Source organism: Lactuca serriola, chromosome 1, assembly GCF_051521515.1.
Source record: "Lactuca serriola cultivar US96UC23 chromosome 1, Lser_US96UC23_V15, whole genome shotgun sequence".
Taxonomy (NCBI): Eukaryota; Viridiplantae; Streptophyta; class Magnoliopsida; order Asterales; family Asteraceae; genus Lactuca; species Lactuca serriola.
The window spans coordinates 240,494,586-240,514,240 of NC_136408.1; positions in this window are offsets into that span (position 1 = coordinate 240,494,586).

Sequence of the window (19,655 nt, forward strand, 5' to 3'; positions counted from 1 at the left end):
AGTTTACGGCCATGGAATCTCCCTTGGCTGTAAACCCATGATTTTGTCACATTTTGGCCACAAACCCTTCTCATATCCAAGTTTTAGACCTTGAACCCTTAATGGATGATAGATAGGACCTTAAACCACTCTCTCTTGCATAATGTTCATGATTTTACGGCCATAAACTCCCTGCTTGGCCTTAAACTCATCCATCTTGGTCGTAAACACATAATGGTGGCCATAAACATCCATTAGATGAATCACATGTGATTCTAACCCTTGGTCCAAGTGTTTCCTACTCCCTAAGGATGTTTCTTTGTATATAGTTACTCCCTAAGGGTGTTTCATGCCAATACATGCCATATGTCATTTAGGACTCATTGGTGTCTCGGGACTTCATTCGTGGAACTTCTCATCCATACGCTCATATTCGGTTGAATCACCCACATAAGCTGAGTTCATACCCCTATATTGAATCTTTTAAACTGTTTTAAATGCTTTTGGGGGGATACAAGTTGAACACAATGTTAATTGTGTAAATGTTTGTTATAAACATCTTTCAAAAGATTGCTTATGTCTTTTATAAGTTATCAAAACAATTCAAACACTCTTTTAAAGTTATGTTACTTTAAAGTTTAACAAAACTCCATTTTTAAAGTACAAGCATAACTTAGTAGTAGAATGAGTCTTTTCAATAACAATTCAAGTAAAATACTAGTAAACTATAAGGGGTATAGTTTATAGGTTCAGTTCATACTAGATGCTAGAACATACTATAAAGAGAAACATGGAGGAAGATACAATACATGATAACAGAAGGAACATACTAAGATACTATAACAGAAAGAACATACTAAATGCTATAGCAGGAGAACCATACAGCATCTAACTATATTAATAATCACTAACTAATTGTTCTAAACAAAAGGTGATATTAAATAGGGTATACTTGATCATATAACATTAATGTGAATTTACACGGCATAGCAATTTGTTTGCGGAAGTGGCGTTTGGTCCCCATAATCTCTTGTGGGGAGAGCATATAGTATGGGTATTATCCATCACATTATGACCTTAATAAAACAAACATGTTTTAAGGTAATTAGTATGTCAGGATGTCAATTCAAAAGACAACTGTGTACTTACATTTTCCCATTACTTTCATATTGTGATAGTTCCACTTGAAAGTTAATGCAAACTATTTTCGAGTTAAGATAGTTATAAACTCGGGAAAAACTTATAGTTTACAAACGACAAACAAAATAGTCGAGTCTAGTACATTCAGTAGAAAGGGGGCCTATAATGCTAACTTTATGGTTCCTTAGTGTATACATCAAGGATATATATTAATCGGATCCGACAAGTAGTAGGATGTGTTCTTTCCGCTTCATTTCTTGTTCCTTGTTTAGTTGTGGGCTTAGAGCATATTCACCCAGTTTACTATCTATTCGATCTTATCTTTATATATATATATATATATATATATATATATATATATATATATATATATATTCCGTATACACCAAGTAATCATAAGGAGTATCAGGTATGGGCAACGTCATAGGACACAAAGTCAATACATCGTTTTCTAGTACAAAACATACTTTTCAAATACAACATTTGGTAGACAAAACTAGAAACTTCCAGTAAAGGGTTTAATCCATTTTATTAAACCAGTATAAACTTAAAGGACCTTAGGTGGTTAATGATGGGTTTTGAGCAAAACATCAATCCTATGGTGTGCATGCAAACCCTAATAGCTTTTGGATCTAGTTTTTCTATTGAACATGCAATTGAATATCCAAAGCTATAAACACTAGATCTAACATATAATAGACTGAATTAGGGTTTAGAGAATTACCTTTGATTGTTATATTGTAATAACAATCAATTCCTTGCTTTGATTGGCCTCAGAAAGCTTAACACCTCAAATGTTGCACCTCTAATGGAGTCACAAACACTATATGCAACTTGGATGAAGAGGAGAAGAAAAGAGGCTGCCCAAAACGACTAGAAACCCTAAAGAATCAGTTGTCCACGTTTCTGGGGCATAGGGGCCCTTTATATACATGTAGGCTATTAGGGTTTTCAACTAGGAAACCCTAATCTGACTGCTTAAGCCCTAAGCAGCCCATGGACTCCTTTAACATATCCCTTGGACGATTTCTAATGGGTTTCCCATGGAATTCGTCCAACCTATATATTATTAGGTGATCCATAGCCTAATTATAATTATCTTATAATTAAAACTTCAGTCCCCTAAGATTAATTAATCTCTTTTAGCCACAAAATTAATTATCAATTAATTCTTTGACTAATATTAATTAAACAATATGATTTCTCCTTTAATATATTATTCTCATAACATATTAATAAATCACAATTAAACCTTTCTCTCCTTAATTCATCCTCGATATTGCTATGGTGAAGGCAACCCAAAAGGACCATGCTCATAATCGGGTCAAGTACATACCAAAATAGTTATGGACTTAGACACTAATCCAACAGTCTCCCACTTGGATAAGTCTAATAAATATTTTCCATATGACTTCAGAACCTGATCAACAATCGTAGCTTTCAAAAGCCGTTGTCAACTCTGATCTTATCAGATAGCTTGTCCTTTAGATAAGGGATTATATATTCCTCCATTCTCAAGATATCGTATAGACATAAGACATGAATTTTAATCATTCTCTTTATACTGGTTGCCGACTTCCGATTTATGACGACTGACAACAGACTACAATTGAACACTTCAACTTAGTCCCGACTTGGCCAAGCGCTTAGGTGTCATCACTAAATCATCGAGAGGCCCACAGATATCGCTTTTATCCCACTTTGGGTAAAAGGAATGGATAAACTTTGACTCATATGCTTGCTTTCATACACAGATCGAATCACACACAACAATAAGTTTTATAACACCAAGTTACTGATGCATTTACTTATCATCAATGTGCAACCGACCAACAAATAACAACTCACACGTCTCGGTTTCAAGAATATACAACATTATCATCTCACTAATCACTCGTGACAAAACCATGAAGTGATCCAAGTGAGCGTGGGTTTAATCCAATACTCTAATCTTATCAAAGCACTCATGAACTCTGCAGCAAACTTGTGCTATGTCTAAACCTTTCAGACAATCTACAGACTCTACATGACAGTCTTCCTTCATACTTACTTCCAACGTATGACCGACTGTGGATGTTTGAATAACCTAGTTATTCTGGAAGTCAAAACATGCAAACTGAAACATAACAATAATACTGAATCCTATATGGCCCTAAACTTGTGAGAGTAAATAAAACACTTCTATTTATCCACCATATTGATTACTCATTATTTATCATTTAATGTTTCGGATAATCAACTCATTACTTGAATTACAACAACAATTGTCCCATGCTCTAAGCATACACACTTTGTTTCTTGTGGTCCATGCTTTGTGAAATAGATCAATTGAAATTTTTTTCCAATGATGCTCATTTCACAATTCCTTAATCCTCACTGTTAGTGTAAGAACACAAGGTTCTTGCCACTACTAGAATATGCTAGATTCTAACATTTTATGCAACGATCCTTTTGCAAAATCATAGCACAAAAGTCACCAAGACTTGGCGAATGAAACTACAAAGTACTCTATCGGAAATTGTTACAAGACAATTCTATAGACGTGATGTCTCTCACTCAAAGTACATTCCTTTGAACATCCTTTTGCATAAAATTTTCTAGACATAAACTCTCAATATCCAACTCCCAATATGGAAACATTTCCACATTTTCCATATGACAACTCATTCTTAATATAATCCTATCTATTCATAATAATGTTAATATGGTTCATCCAATACGATACTTCCAACTACTCAAAAGCAACCAATTCTCAGCGAACTTTGGATCGACCTTTGATAGTTGTTTAATTATTTTAGTCAAAACCGATTCTAGTCCTTTTTCCATCTTAATGTGCTAGACATTTGGAAAATTTGAGAATGGTCAAGTATTATAGCATTTGCAATCGATCCTAAACCCGAAGTGTATGGGACACGATGCATAATGTCTTACATAAAGATATGATACTTTATCAATCTTTTGCCATAATATTTTATGTGTCACGTTCTTGCAATTCGATCTATGAAGAGGGGTGTCGTAATCATAATCAAATTTAAGAACTCACTATGTATCCTTTGACTAAAAAATATTAAAATTTCTCAATCTAAGCTTTAGATTTTGAAACGAAGTATAATATTCTCTCCCTTAATTATAGGAAAATAACTTTTCAAACCATGCAACTTTGCAAATTGAATATTTGTTTTTCTATAATTAATATTGCTAACTTGCAATACTTGCCATAATAATCATACAAGGATAACACTTATGCTCCCACTATCATGATGATTATTGTCATATAAGCATAACACTTATGCTCCCACTAGCTTTGACATGTATTCAGAAAACAAATGAACTTCCAGAAAACAGTGCCTATTGAATTTCTGAAATTCATATTTCTAATACCAGATGCTTCGATAAGCCTTTATCTAAGCTGCTTAAACTTATACACCTTTGCCTTAGATAGCTCATATGTGTGTTTAAACAATTTAGAACTTATGTCAATAAGTCCCAAATGTTAGACTAATTGCCAGATCTCACAATTCGAACTATGGAAAGGGATGTCGTAACCATAATCGAATTTGAGAATACAATTTTCTCAATTGCTATCTTCTTAAAATCTCTCTTAGTGAAAGCATTTTCTCACAGTGGTTTTCATGAAGGAGGGAATCTTATGACATTTAGATTTTATGGTGTATGAGTTCCTATCCATGTGAATTTGCCAAAACCAAAGTTTGCGACAAATCCAAACTCATATGGACTGAACTTTCTTAATCTTGATTTCTTGCCTTATGGTGACACGAGTGCCCACCATGTTTTGCAAGTGGTTTAGCAACTTATCCTTACATATCAATCTACTTTCCATCGATCAAGGAACCTTTTCTTTATGCATTCAAATGAGAACCCATAGAACTCACATGCATAATTAACTTAATTGGAATGGCACAGAAACAAAATAATGTCAACACGATAGGTTGTAAACCTCAATTCGTGTGCTAGTGATGATCGGTAAGGTTTATTCTTGATTTGTTCTTGAAACCTTTCAAGACCATTAAGACTCCCACTGACTCCTTGACATATAAGATTCTCTTGTCAAGAAACATTTCTTGACAAAGCAAATATTCAAGAGTTAGTGTAGTTCTTATCAAGACAAAACACTTCACATAATTGGTCCTAGTTGGTCTTTGTCTTATCCAAGACAGCACAACTTACCAATTTCAAATGTGCAAGAATAAGAAAACTTTTCCAAACTCCACATTTCATGAGTGTTATAAACCTACTTAAGACTTTTCACTCAAGGTCACAATCTTGGAGTATGACTCTAAGACTTCATACTGGAATGAAGTATGATTGACTCTTTGATTTTAACTATTTCTACAATTCTCGATTCCTCTTCTTAGACATGCAAATGCACTAAGACTCACTTAGAGGATCAATCGAGATATGGTTCTTAATCATTAATACTTCATCATAAAACACAATAAAAGGTACTCTCCCTTCTTCTTAGAATGGAGAAACTTTTATCTTTCTGCGTTCTTCATTCTTCTTATTCGTTCTGCTATTAATTGAAACTCTTTCAGTTAACTCGGAATTATACTCAATCTTATAAGTATAACCATATTTACTAAACTTTAGTAAATCATGACGAATATATTTGTCACTCTTGTGGTAGACTTGATCAACGTACGACCTAGTGTACTCGATCTCCTAGTCCTTCAATTGACACTTTGTCAAAGAATTACTCTAAGTTTCCCAAATGTGAAAGTTTTTCATTCATCCTACAATACACTTTGCATGATTCCAAGTTTCTATCCAATTGAAACTTGGGCGATGAGAAACTCTCCCTATTTGGTAAACTTTTGACATTTCCACAAATAACATAATTAAGAATCAAATCCATTATTGCTAATAACAGAAACATTCAAACATCAATTTTTCATACATGCCATTGCAAGGGTAAATAAATAAGATAAAATCAAAATTCATTTTATTTCGGAAAAAATTTGTCCTTACAATGCAATTCAATTGAAAAACTATGTTATTACATATTTCTTAACAATCTATTCTAACTCCAAGTAGTAACTCAAGAATCCAATCTTCAAGTAATGCGATCGAAATCCATTTCTTCACGATTAGATTCAGCTCACTTCTTCCCTTGAACTTCCTCTCTTTTCTTCGATCCTACAAAACATCAAAATGTAATCTTATCACATCATGTATTAAGAAACTAGAATAGGAACTTAAAAGAGTTAGATAATTGATATTACCTGAAGTAGAGCCATACGTCTTGACTCTCCCATCTCTTAGATCTCTCAGGTAAATAGGGAAGCTTCGTCTCCAATGCCCCTTCTCTTGGCAATAAAAGCAAATGGACTCCTTTGGCACAGTACATCGGACAATCACAGACTTAGTACTTTCTGGACTTCCAATGTTGCCAGTGTCCATTGAAGTTTGGGAGTTTGATTCACCAGACAAATTTGCTTGACCAGCATGCCAAATCATTGCTGATTCAGTAGCTATAAGCAAATAGGTGAGATCAATGAGGGTCACATCGTCATCCATCATATAGTACTCTCTAACAAACTCACTATATGATTCAGTAAGTAACTGAAGAACCCAATCAATAGCCAACTCACTTGAAATCTCGACACCCAACATGCTTAACCTATCAATGTGTAACTTCATCTCTAAGACGTGTGCACACACAGGTCTCCCATCTTCATGTTTACTTGCCAAAAGGGCTTGAGTGAGCTTGAAATTTTCAAGACTTTGAACTTGTGGGTTAGGGAGAACAATTAGAGGAGGTGGAGGAAGTGAAACATGACTCTTATTTCCCTGATCGTATCTCGGAATGTCATCTTCATTTGGAAAACTTGTTCCATGGGATTTGGGAAGACCATGATTCTCAAAACTAGACATCTACAAAATGGGAGAAATTTCAAGTTAAGTTGATTAGGATTCTTTATGTAACACCCAAATGAAACATCAAGCTAGGATCCAACACAATACTCTACAACCTAGAAGAGGGATGTCGTAATCTAGTTGTAGAATATTTGAAGGTAGGTAAATGACAATTTACCAATTTCCACCATGAAAAACGAAAAGGAAGTTTAGGTTTTCAATGAATTGAAACTTAGATCTTTTGATATTCATTGAACTTTTCAATGTCATGTTTAATCTCGATTATGCCATATTATTTGTGACTGGGATGCCGAGGATCATAAACAAGGTGTGAATAACCATACGAATCATGTGGTGCAATCAATGCTACTATCAACTAATCAATGTGTCGGTTAGCCACACACGCTCCATTCATCTATGACAAACATCGAGTCACCCTTCGCTACCAATGTCATCCCCAAATTAGTGTGTCGGTTAACTACACACGCTCCACTAACGTTTGATAAGGGTACGAAGTGTAATTCTATGGATTAGCATACAATTTCACATTTTTTCCTAAAGTAACTATGATTTGGGAATTTGAAAAAGCATTTAGTTACTTTGTACTTCATTATACTTATAATGGAAGGTTTCTGTCCTATCCTACCCGTTCGGCTAACGACAATCCACTAGTCAAGAGTGTGGTGGGTAAGAGTGGATACCCATTCAATCGTCATTTTATAGGCAATTTCCTTAAAACACCCCTTATAGACCAGCTTCGTGAATGAAGCCTACTAACGGTAAGACTGACTGTTTACTCATACATATATATAATATTAGACTTAGTAAATTATACTTTTAACTTAACTAAATGTAAAACAAGACTTTATGGATTTATTAAATCACTTTTAATTATACACTTTAATTAATTAATAAAACCATAAGGGTGTGATTTGAACTTTTCAAATTATTAGGGTTTTAGAATTTAACATTTCAAAATTAAACTTTTACTCAACTTTTAAATTCCAAAACATGAGGGCAAGTTTTGAAACATTTCAAAACATTAGGGTTTAGAATTTAAATATTTCAAAATTAAACTTTTAATCAAAAATTTAAATTCCAAAACTTGAGGGCAAGTTTTGAAACTTTTCAAAACATTAGTGTTTAACTTATTTAAATTTCATAAACAAGACTTTTAAGTTCAAATTTAAACTATAAAACCTAAATGGTGCTTTTTGAAACCTTTTCAAACTAACTAGGTCAAATATTTATCTAATAATAATCCTATATTATCCATATTTAACCAAATCCATTAATTTCAATAAGGATAATCATTCCAAACATAAAAAATTGATTTTAGGCAATAAAAACGAGTTATGGTAATTATCCCCATCAAAATCTGGCCAGAAAATTAAAAATCCCGGCAACAGAACAGGTAACTCGTCGAGTCCTATTTGAAACTCGTCGAGTTCATCAAACAGTCAGCCAAAAATTCGATTTTCAGATCAAACAAGCATCAAATTCACTAACGAACAGCCCTAGTCTCTGATACCACTGATGGGTTTTGAGCTAAACATCAATCCTATGGTATGCATGCAAACCCTAATAGCTTTTGGATCTAGTTTGTCTCAATTCCTTGCTTTGATTGGCATCAGAAAGCTTAGTGCCTCAAATGTTGCACCTCTAACGGAGTCACAAACACCATATGCAACTTGGATGAAGAGGAGAAGAAAGGAGGCTACCCAAAACGACTAGAAACCCTAGAGAATCAGTTGTCCACGTTTTTGAGGCATAGGGGCCCTTTATATACATGTAGGCTATTAGGGTTTTCAACTAGGAAACCCTAATCTAACTGCTTAAGCCCTAAGCAGCCCATGGACTCCTTTAACATATCCCTTGGACGATTTCTAATGGGTTTCCCATGGAATTCGTCCAACCTATATATTATTAGGTGATCCATAGCCTAATTATAATTATCTTATAATTAAAACTTCAGTCCCCTAAGATTAATTAATCTCTTTTAGCCACAAAATTAATTATCAATTAATTCTTTGACTAATATTAATTAAACAATATGATTTCTCCTTTAATATATTATTCTCATAACATATTAATATGTCATAATTAAACCTTTCTCTCCTTAATTCATCCTACATATTGCTATGGTGAAGGGAACCCAAAAGGACCATGCTCATAATCGGGTCAAGTACATACCAAAATAGTTATGGACTTAGACACTAATCCAATAGTTAACTCTATAATACCTTAGTTTATACATCAGGGTTATAAATAATTAATACCCGATAGGTAGTTGGATGTGTGCTTTCTACTTCACTTCTTGTTCCTTGTTTGGTTGTGGACTTGAGGCAGATTCACTCAATTAACTATCTATCCGATATTGGATTATATATACCTAGTATAAACTAAGTGAGTATAGAAGGAAGCACTATGTTTACCATTTTTACTAAAAGAAATAAGGGTTTTTTTAAAAAATCTTTTCATCAAATATCAAGGTACTATTACAGTTAACTCCATGATTACCAAGTGAATACGCCAGGGTTATATGCAACAATGATCTAACAAACAATGGGATGTGTGCTTTACGTCTTACTTCCTGTTCCTTGTTTGATTGTGGGCTTAGGGCAGATACACACGACCGATTGTTTGTTTACTCTGGGTTTTATATAACCTGTCATCTCACAACTCAAGGCTCAAAATAATTTGAAAATTTAGGGCATCATGCTCGGATACCTTGGTACACCATCACAGAACCTCACTATGTCTTGCATGAACCACTGATCTCCCACTCATGGCTTCATACTCGGATACCGCAATGCACCCTCTCAGAATCTCACAATGTCTTGTCTCGAGCAATAATCTTCCTCTCGCACAACTCGTAACCTCAAAATACTCCAACTCTCAATTTGAAACACGGAGGAATCGTCAATGAATCAAAACACGTTGACGACAATCCGAAACCCCATCCTCTATTTTTCAAAAACCCATGCAAGAATACTCACACTGACTCTGAAGTTGGTTGCCAATCAACTTTTTCCCTTCCCAAAGTGCGTATAACAACCCATACATCGATCTAGAAATTCTCAACCATCGAAACTATCCTTAACGATCCAACCGCCTAGAAGTCAACCATTATGACCTCGAAGTGTTCCTAACCACTATAAGGTCCCTGACCAATGGCTACTCGTCGTGGATACACCCATCCTTTTCTGAACACGCACAATATGCATTATCTCGCTCCGCACCTTGCCTCATCCACCACTAACCCAAGTCTCATGAATATGTACTGCAGATCTCCATAACCAGTTCTTTAACTGCACATGAATAAATCTCTGATCCTCTCAATAAAATACTCAGTTCTCCCCCACTCAGGGTTCGAACCATCACCAATTGACATATTAACAGTCTACTCCATAGACTGTTTCACCAGGTACATCGCACTTGACTCATGGAACGTACTACGTAACACTCGATGGTCTTCTCGATAGAGACCAAGCGACTCCAAATATCCCGTATCTCAGATGAAATCCTCGGAAACTTCCCAACGTGACTGCCTCTAGTCATCCAAAATCTCATACCGACACACTACCGGACATCTCAACGGTCCCGTAGTAGCCATGACTCTCAGTCTGAAAATAATGAACTATCACACTCCTTATCTTCGACTCCTCAACCATCGTTCCATCATGAGAATTAACATGGAAGCAAGAGACCTCACTCCCATACTCGATGTCTGATATAACCTACAAGGGCCACCGCCCCTATACGTTCCCCTTAAACATGGAACTATTATTGATTATACCTTACTATACTCAACGAAGTCATACCCTTGTCCTCATCCATTTTAGTCCCTACTGATGACTCTCTCAAGGTATAAGAAATACCTCGCAGCAGACATACTAGCCAAATACTCTCGTGAAAAGGTCGCAACCATATGCTACCCCACGGGGTTTACCTCCAAACTCAGAAACCGGAAGCTCAATATATCTTCTGCTTCTCATAGGAAACGGAATTAACGCAACTTTGGTCATAGAATGTGACATCTCAACTATCGGCCGATTGCTCGACTCAGACCGCAATCCTCTGTAAAGCATCATCTCTACTCATCCCTGAGTCTTGCGACTCCAACCGGCATCTCACCAGTAAAATTTCTCGGAAATTAACTTAATTTCCCTCTTAAGGTACTCTCTAATTGAAGCTTGCTCGACATGGACCTCTGGCCCCACACTCTATCATAACAGTTCTAAGTCTAAACAATGACAATGGGACAACGGGTAAAGTCAGAAGCACTTTCTACTACAAATCATGGTACTCGAACCATGTTATCTCCCCTCAATCTCCTACTTAGAACCCCTGGAATTCTCCCTGTTTCGAGTACGGGTCCTCTACTTTCAGTAGTACGGGCCCGTACTACCTGCCACATCTACCCATACTTTCCACACGGATCATCCCATATTTCCTAAATAGATGCTCAACCTTCTTGATCACCAATCCCGTTATACCTGGTCTCTCTTTAGCGAATACTCTCATCTATCAGTGTATTCATCTGACTAAGGTCACTCGCTAGGCTCTTCCTAGGTTCTCACAGTTCTCTGCCATCAGCTGCTGAAGAACTCCTTATGATGCCAAACCATCTACCTCCTGAATATCGTCATATTCACTTAGTTGATGAGTCCCATCATCAAGAGTTCCACAAAGCATGAAGCAATCATCATTCGAGTATCGAATAACCTCCACCGGCACAAAACATTACTCGAGCACACAACTCCACTTTATCTATTCACAACTCAAAAGGAATCACCAAACTCGGGCTATCTTACCTCTCATGGTATCTAATCATTCTTCTCAATAGACTCCTCAAATGCTCATCTAGGTATCTCTCCTAGATTACCCCACTACTCAAAGCTCTCTCTCTCTCTCTAAAAGATTCCTGCTAGGTACTCCTACTCAGCACATTCACAGAGCAAATAACAGATAGCAGCATCTCCTAGGCTAAGGCATCACAAATCAGGCAACTCTAGCCCTAGAATCTGAAATACCTAGCCTATCCTCTAGCATGCAATTTTAATATCTCATAAACATCTCATAAATATCTTATAAAGTAAACAATTAAGGTATTTTGGGAAACCACCGTTCAGGCTCTGGCTGATTGTACACGCTGCCCATTCTCGTTTTCTCTTAGAAACTCTTACTCTGTTTAGAAAAGTGCTTTCTTTTGAAAATTTTATTAAATCCTCAGTTTGAGTCCAGACATACCTGAAGGTGCAGCCGAATCCCTCAAACAAAGGCTCTGATACCAACTTGTAACACCGTAAATTTTCAAACCAAATTTTTCATTTTTAAAACACATAAAACTCATATATTATATTTCATAAAAACCACAAGTGTCTTAAATGTCAACATAAATCCACAAACAAAACTCAAATCCCAGAATCCTCAACATAGACTCGAACAGGTGTGTACAATCACGTCGGCGCCTTCTCGCGGGCCTGAGAAGTACCTGAAACACATATCACACCACACGGTAAGCACAAAGCTTAGTGAGTTCCCCAAAATACCACATTCACAAATAATAAGCCTCTCATGGCTATAACTCAGCATGGACCCTCCGATCTCATGCGTCTTAGTATGGACCCTCCGGTCATGTGTCTCAGTGAGGACCCTCCGGTCTCAAAGCTCGGTTTGGACCCTTTGTTCCTGTCTCAATGGAAACCCTCCGGTCCCATAAATTGGGTTGGACCCTCTGGTCCTGTCTCAGTGGAAACCCTTCGGTCCCACAACTTGGTTTAGACCCTCTGGTCCTATCTCAGTAAAAAACAACATATAGCATATATATTACACAGACAAAATGCATAATATCACATAACTTAAATAAGTACATAAGACCCTCCAATTACACATAGATACCACTCATGGCAAGTATAGTGAGAAGACTCACCTCGGATGATGAACAACGCCTATAGATGTTGTTGTTGCACACCGGCCTCTAACACTAAACCAAAACCCAGAATTACCCAATTAAGATCTAAGACCAAACCTCACTCATTAGGTCTAAAGATAGCTAACTACCCATACCATAATTTACTCAAGCTCATTGGGCCCACCAAGGCCCAATACTAAATAAGCTCTACCAAGGCCCAACTCCTAAACTTAAGTACCAATGGCAAGACCAACACACATCCCAAAACATACACAATATTTCTTTGATCAAAATCTCTAGTACAACAAGCCCAAAATCCAGGCCCAACACCAAAGTCCCAATATGAGATTTAGCCCAATATGATATTTAGTCCATATAATTCTGATCAAGGACATTGGATCAGTACGCGGGGCGTACTAGGATTACGTGGGGCCTACTTCCCAGACTTGCTCTTCCTACTCTCTTGGTCTTAATCTGTTAAGACCATAGCTCTACTCTCAGATCTGGACCTCCTAAAGGATTATATGTGACAACCTAAAATTTCCATTCTATACAAACCATTTGAAGCCAATAGAAGTAGATTAGTTACAGTGAAAATTCAGACTTCGAGTATAAGTTTGGCAGTTTTCAGGATTTACACTTAAGAAGATATTAGGAGAGTGGATGCACTAGGGTTTTGTGCAACACTGTTATTCCAATACTATAGGATATTAGAGTTCATTCCGGGAATAGAAATATTTTCTGCCAAAAATCCTAGGACTATATATAGAAAACTGAACCAAATAGTTCATCAGTTACATTTCCAATTAGAGAAAAGCCAAAATTCTCTCTCACGGATCTTCGGGTTTTTATCCCAAATTGTGAGTACTTCGATCTAGTTATGTTATATAGCTTAGATTGTGTTTACAAACATCAATTTAATAACAAAACAACTAGATTCGGGAGTTTACCACCCAAGAACGTTCTTGGAGAGTAAACTCCAATATGTGGCTTAAATGCTACCTAGTCCTTTCCCCGTGATTTGTAACTACCTTAGACTTGTATGCTAGTGTGTATATGACTAGAAAACATCAAAATCGGAACAAGACACCAAGATTTGGGAGTTTACCGCCCAAGAACACTTGGGGATTAAACTCCATTTTAAGGGCCAAAAGTGTCCTAATGACCCTCAAAGCTTTAGAACTCGAACTAGAACCCACCATTGCATTTTAGGACACCAAAAGCAATTAAAAACAATGATGAAAGTGAGTTCACGGCCAAGGAGGTTCTTGGGCCGTGAACTCCATGTTTAGGTGTCAAAATGCCTTGAAACACTTCCTAAGGCATAGGCTTGAATTAGGACAAGTACCCTAGTGTGTTTGGAGCAAGCAAACACGATTAAAACACCAAGAAAAAGGTGTTCACAGCCCAAGATGTTCCAGGGCCGTGAACTCCATTGAAAGGTGCCAAATGGTGCCATAAATCCCCATAAAGCCTTGAACAATTGCCTTGATGCATTCCTTGTTAAATTAGAGGTTTGAAAGCACCATAAACCTTCCCCCAAAGGAGTTTACGGCCATAATCTCCATGGGATATGGTCCCAGGGCCGTAAACCCCTATAAAGGGGGCAAATGTCACCCAAACACTTGATTTAGCCTTGAAACAATTCACCAAACTAGTTGTATAAATGATAGGCTTCAATTAGCACTACTAGAAAAACAGCCTTTTACGACGCTCATTGCGCATCGTAAAAGGCTCAGACGACGCGCAAATGCGCGTCAAGGAAGGCTCTGTCATAAAGAGAGACGACGTGCATTTACGACGCTCATTTCCGACGCACATTTACGACGCACGTTTACGACACGCAATGCGTATCAAGGAAGGCCCTGTCATAAAGGAAGACGACACGCATTCGCGTGTCGTAACCTTACGACACGCGTGTTAATGACACGTAATGCATATCAAGAAAGCCCCTGTCAAGAAAGGCCATGTCATAAATGAAGATGACACACATTTTTGTGTATCATGATTTTAAATGTTTAAAAAAAATATTATTTATAGATTTACATATTTTCAAATTAAATTTCTATTTAATGTTTCATAATAGAAAATAAAATATCATATACAAAAATTGGAATCCATTGCATAAATTTAATGTCACACAAATAATCGTTCCATGAAAAGATAAAAAAAATCAATAGTAGTAACAAAAATTTACAAAAGAATTAGATACAAAAAAATCGAATCCATTGCCCCTTTGCTTATTCAAGATCAACCTGCAAGTAGCTAAATAATATGTACAAATTCACCCTTGTTTCTAATCATTTTCTTAAATACTTTACAAACATAATTCATCCATAGTACCTGAACTATAGTTATTGCAGCCTTGTTTCTTCTTCCTCTGAACTCATCTCTTGCAACCATTACTCTAAGCCTAGTCTGAATAGATACAACGGCTCCTTGTACACCTCGTTTCCATCTTTATATGACACAACCAAACGCTCACCTGTAGAATCGCATGCTATCTTCTCGAAATTCTGCCAAATACTTAGACCAGGGAATCTACTTCTTCCATGAATGGTCGTAATTTTATCCTGCAAACACAATACCCTCTTTCCCATGGCTTTCAAGGTTACTCCCTGTTGGAGCAAGAAGATGTGGACCTTCCAATCCAGAAACATATAATTCAAACATCAACAAACTGGGGTAGCTCTTGGATTGTTAGATAACATGCCACATAAAATCAAAATCAGAGTATTAAAAGTACGAAACAAAGTTTGGTTAGGATAAGTGAAAACTAACGAATATTCTAATGTTTGATGAATATTCTAATGTTCTAATATATTAATAACTCTAGGAAGAACAACCACTGTGCTTTTTGACCTCCCTGATACGAATGTTCTAATGTTTTAACGTATGAATATCTCTAGGCAGAACAACCACTGTGCTTTTTGACCTCACTAAACTCAGCATGATAAGAACTATAAAGTAACATAAATATATAGAACAAAAAGATATACTTAATTGCTGATGATGAGCTTCTGGATATGTAAATGTAGTTGAATTTTGCTATTAGAACCTACCAACAAAATCTATATGCATGTGGAATAGCAGGTCCAAAAAAATCTATATGCAATAAGCAAATTAGGTTATAAAAGTGATAAAAATACCTAGGTAGTGTATGCATAGTTCATCAGTAGTTTCAGGGATCAACTGTTCACAGAATCAATTTGAATTGCTTGATATATGGTCAATGGATGGAAATAAAACCAAAATAGTAAAATTTTATGGCTTAAATGAGAAAAACACAAAAATATAAGTATGTAACCATATACACTAAATCTAATACAAACATTCTATGAAGTATATGAAACTACATTACCCAGTGAAGTCGGATAAAAAAGGAACCTACTGCTGACAGCTATGGCTTGTCACCGATTGAGTCCCCTAAACTGAGTTTGGATAAACCTACAAGCTGATCCATCTTGATGGGGGTCTTGGAGGGGACTGTTGTGGGTTTAAGAACCTGATGAGACTCTGTTATAGTTGCTGGTGCGGGCCCACCCCAAAAGGGCACCAACAGCAGCAGGGTAACACTTGTACTGTGCCTCTTGCACCAAGTTCATACCCGGCTCCACAATGTTTGAGCTGGAAGAATCCATTGATTCACATTCATCCTCATCTTCTTCTTCTTCTCCTCCTCCTCCTCCTTCTTCTCCTCCTCCTTCTTTTTCTTCTTATTCTTCTTCTTCTTCTACTTCTTCTTTTTCCTCCATTGTAGGAACACACACTTTAGATTGGGTCTCTCCATCATGGGATTGGGAACCCATCATATTCATACCAGCATCAAGAGGCTGCACAAGTTCAATAAACCATATTACATCAATGCATTATACATGTAAATAATCTAAATGTATACTGTATAAGATACATACATCATCCGACACCAGACAATGGAAGAGAAAACATGACTTTTTTTCAAATCCCATTATAACTTTAATTAAGTCCATGACAATAAAAGATCCAAAAGGATTATATTTATATTTATATAACATTACCTATGCTGAAAACTCTTTGAACTGCACAAGGAAATCCCGTATGTGGTTCTTAAATGTATAAAGGTCGGATCTTGACTCAAATAGTCCATTCACAAATTTCGCAACCTGGGAGAATTACATTACATCCCTCCATCAGATATCTAAATATAACATAAATAAACAAACATCACTTGCAATTGTAGTTTTTATCATACTCCTATACTAAATTACCAAAATAAATTACCAAGCATTTCACTCATAGATTCAACCAACTGCATTCCATCTCACCTGTATTCCCCCCAAAAATGAAAAAGAACCACGTGCATGCCTACGCTTGCTGTTTGAAGGAGGACTCTTTTTCCCACTTCTGGAAGTCAACATAGATTGAACAGCTCCAGAAATGATGGAACCAAACCTAAGTGTCATCAACATCAGTATTCATTCATTCAACTGATGATAGATAGATAGATAGTCTTGGAAGAAAAAAATAAATAAAAAGTTAAAAACCACTGTCTATTACCACAAAGATGAGAGAAGTAACCATCCAGCTTCTTTTTCAACCGTAGCAAACACAGTGTTTCGGCTAGCTTCTGATAGCATTTTTCTAGCTACATCAAGCATTGTTCTGGGAAATCTTTACCAAAATAAATAAAAAGTTAAAAACCATTGTCTATTATCACTTCAGCATCATAATTATGAAGAAAGTTCAAACTATTACCTGGCTGGATAACCAAGAGGCAGCTTTGCGGAGACAGATGCAAGTGCAGCCAAAATTGTAGCTTGTCCACTTAAGGAATCAAGCTCAACCTTGAGATTGTTTCCCTGTATACCATTTTCAGAAAACAATATATATAAACAAGTAAAGTAACTGAATTTCAAATTCCTTTTAATAGAAAACTAGGTCTTTGAAAAGAATCAAGAGTTTGCTGCTTCTATTAATAAATCTAACAGTTTGGGCATTCGGGGCATAATGGGAAAAGTAGTGTGATTCCGAGTGGAAAAGAGGAAAGAGAGGAAAAGGGAATGGGTAGCATGGATATACAAAAGAAAATTATTGCTGGTAATTCTAGGAATCGATTTGATGTATTAAGTGATATTACCAATGAGTTGGTAGACAATTAAGATGATAACACAATGATTCATCAGGTTACTTCTTCTAAGGATGGTACAGGTGGTCTGGATTCTTTATTACAATCTGACCCAGGACCTAGTGTTGTTAATTCGTTTGGGGTTAATTTTGTTATTAAGTCTAAAGGAGATTACAAAATGAAGAAAGTGGTAGTATATGCTAGCAATAAGAATTTGGGGGATGAGAATATGGTTTGTTTGAACCAGGGTAGTGCTATGAAATTGAATCAAAATTGAAGGAGATTACAAAATGAAGAAAGTGGCAGTATATTGCACAATATTGATAAAACATTCTCTTAGTTTCATAGAATCAAAACTGAATCAAGGACTAGTATAGTTAAGGAGATATGAAAAATGATAAATAGACAACTTATGTTTTGCTTATGAAATTGTACCTTTTTATCACCAAGTGGAAAATAGACAACTTATGTTTTGCTTATGGGTGTAGAGATCTAGGAAAATAAGAACCCATAAACAACCTCATAAAGATGAAGAGTAAGAGAACATAATTAGTTTAGCTATGGCATCGACAAAGTCTAAACCTTTTATCAAAAAACTCATAAAACTTACTCGATAAAAGCCAAGAATATGAGTTTCGGATGGCTCCTCTAGAATCTAAAACATGAACCAAATAAGAAAAACACCCAGTAACATAAAAGTAATGAGAGAACATTTCTCATATCAAAATGCATAAATAACAACATCCAAAATCCTTGATTTGAAGATTATCCGTGCCAATGAAGCTCATTTTCCCTGCCACCAAGATTAAACGAAACCATTGATTCAACTATTCCATAGATATAAAATGTATAAAATGTAAATAAGTATGGTATCAAGGTCTGAAGGAGGCAAGTCAGTTTGGTCCAGAATACAATCAAAAGACAGTAACTATTCCATAGATATAAACATATATAATTCGATTAAATATGCATGATACTCATCATCTTCAGATGCTCTTTTCAAATGTTCAGGTTGATTGCGGGGATTTTTGTGGTAGACAATCCAAAGCCCCTTGCAACCTAGTATAGCTTCCTACAAAATAAACATATTGACGTTTTGGAATTAGTCATTAGTGAGGTAAAATCACGTGAATGTGAGAGCATAGTAACAGTAAATTTATATTTTTTAATTCGTAAGGTTCTTCTAAATTCCAAACCAAGACTTCTCAGAAACACTTGGAATGCAAAATTCAAAGACTTCATTTGAAGTTAGAACCATTACATTAGAAAGAGACATACAAGATTACTGATTTCGTTCCTCTATAAGTTTTATATGTTCTAATGACCAAAAAAAAACCAAAAAAAATGGATTTTATATGTTCCTTCATTTGAAGCCACTGTGGCAATGTTAAGCTCTATTCCTTCAATGTTTTATATGTTCTAATGACAAAAAAAAAATAATAATAATAAATATAGTGAGAAACTGGAATGTGTTAGTCATTAGAAGGCAGTTTAAATGGAAAAAGAGCAAAGTGTATCATTAAGGCTGGTGAGTCATGTTACTTGTTGTCAAACTTGTAACCTGCATTGGTCAACTTAATAGTCAACACGAAAATGTCAAATTATGTGTTTGTTGAAATTTTCAATAAAATCATGTAA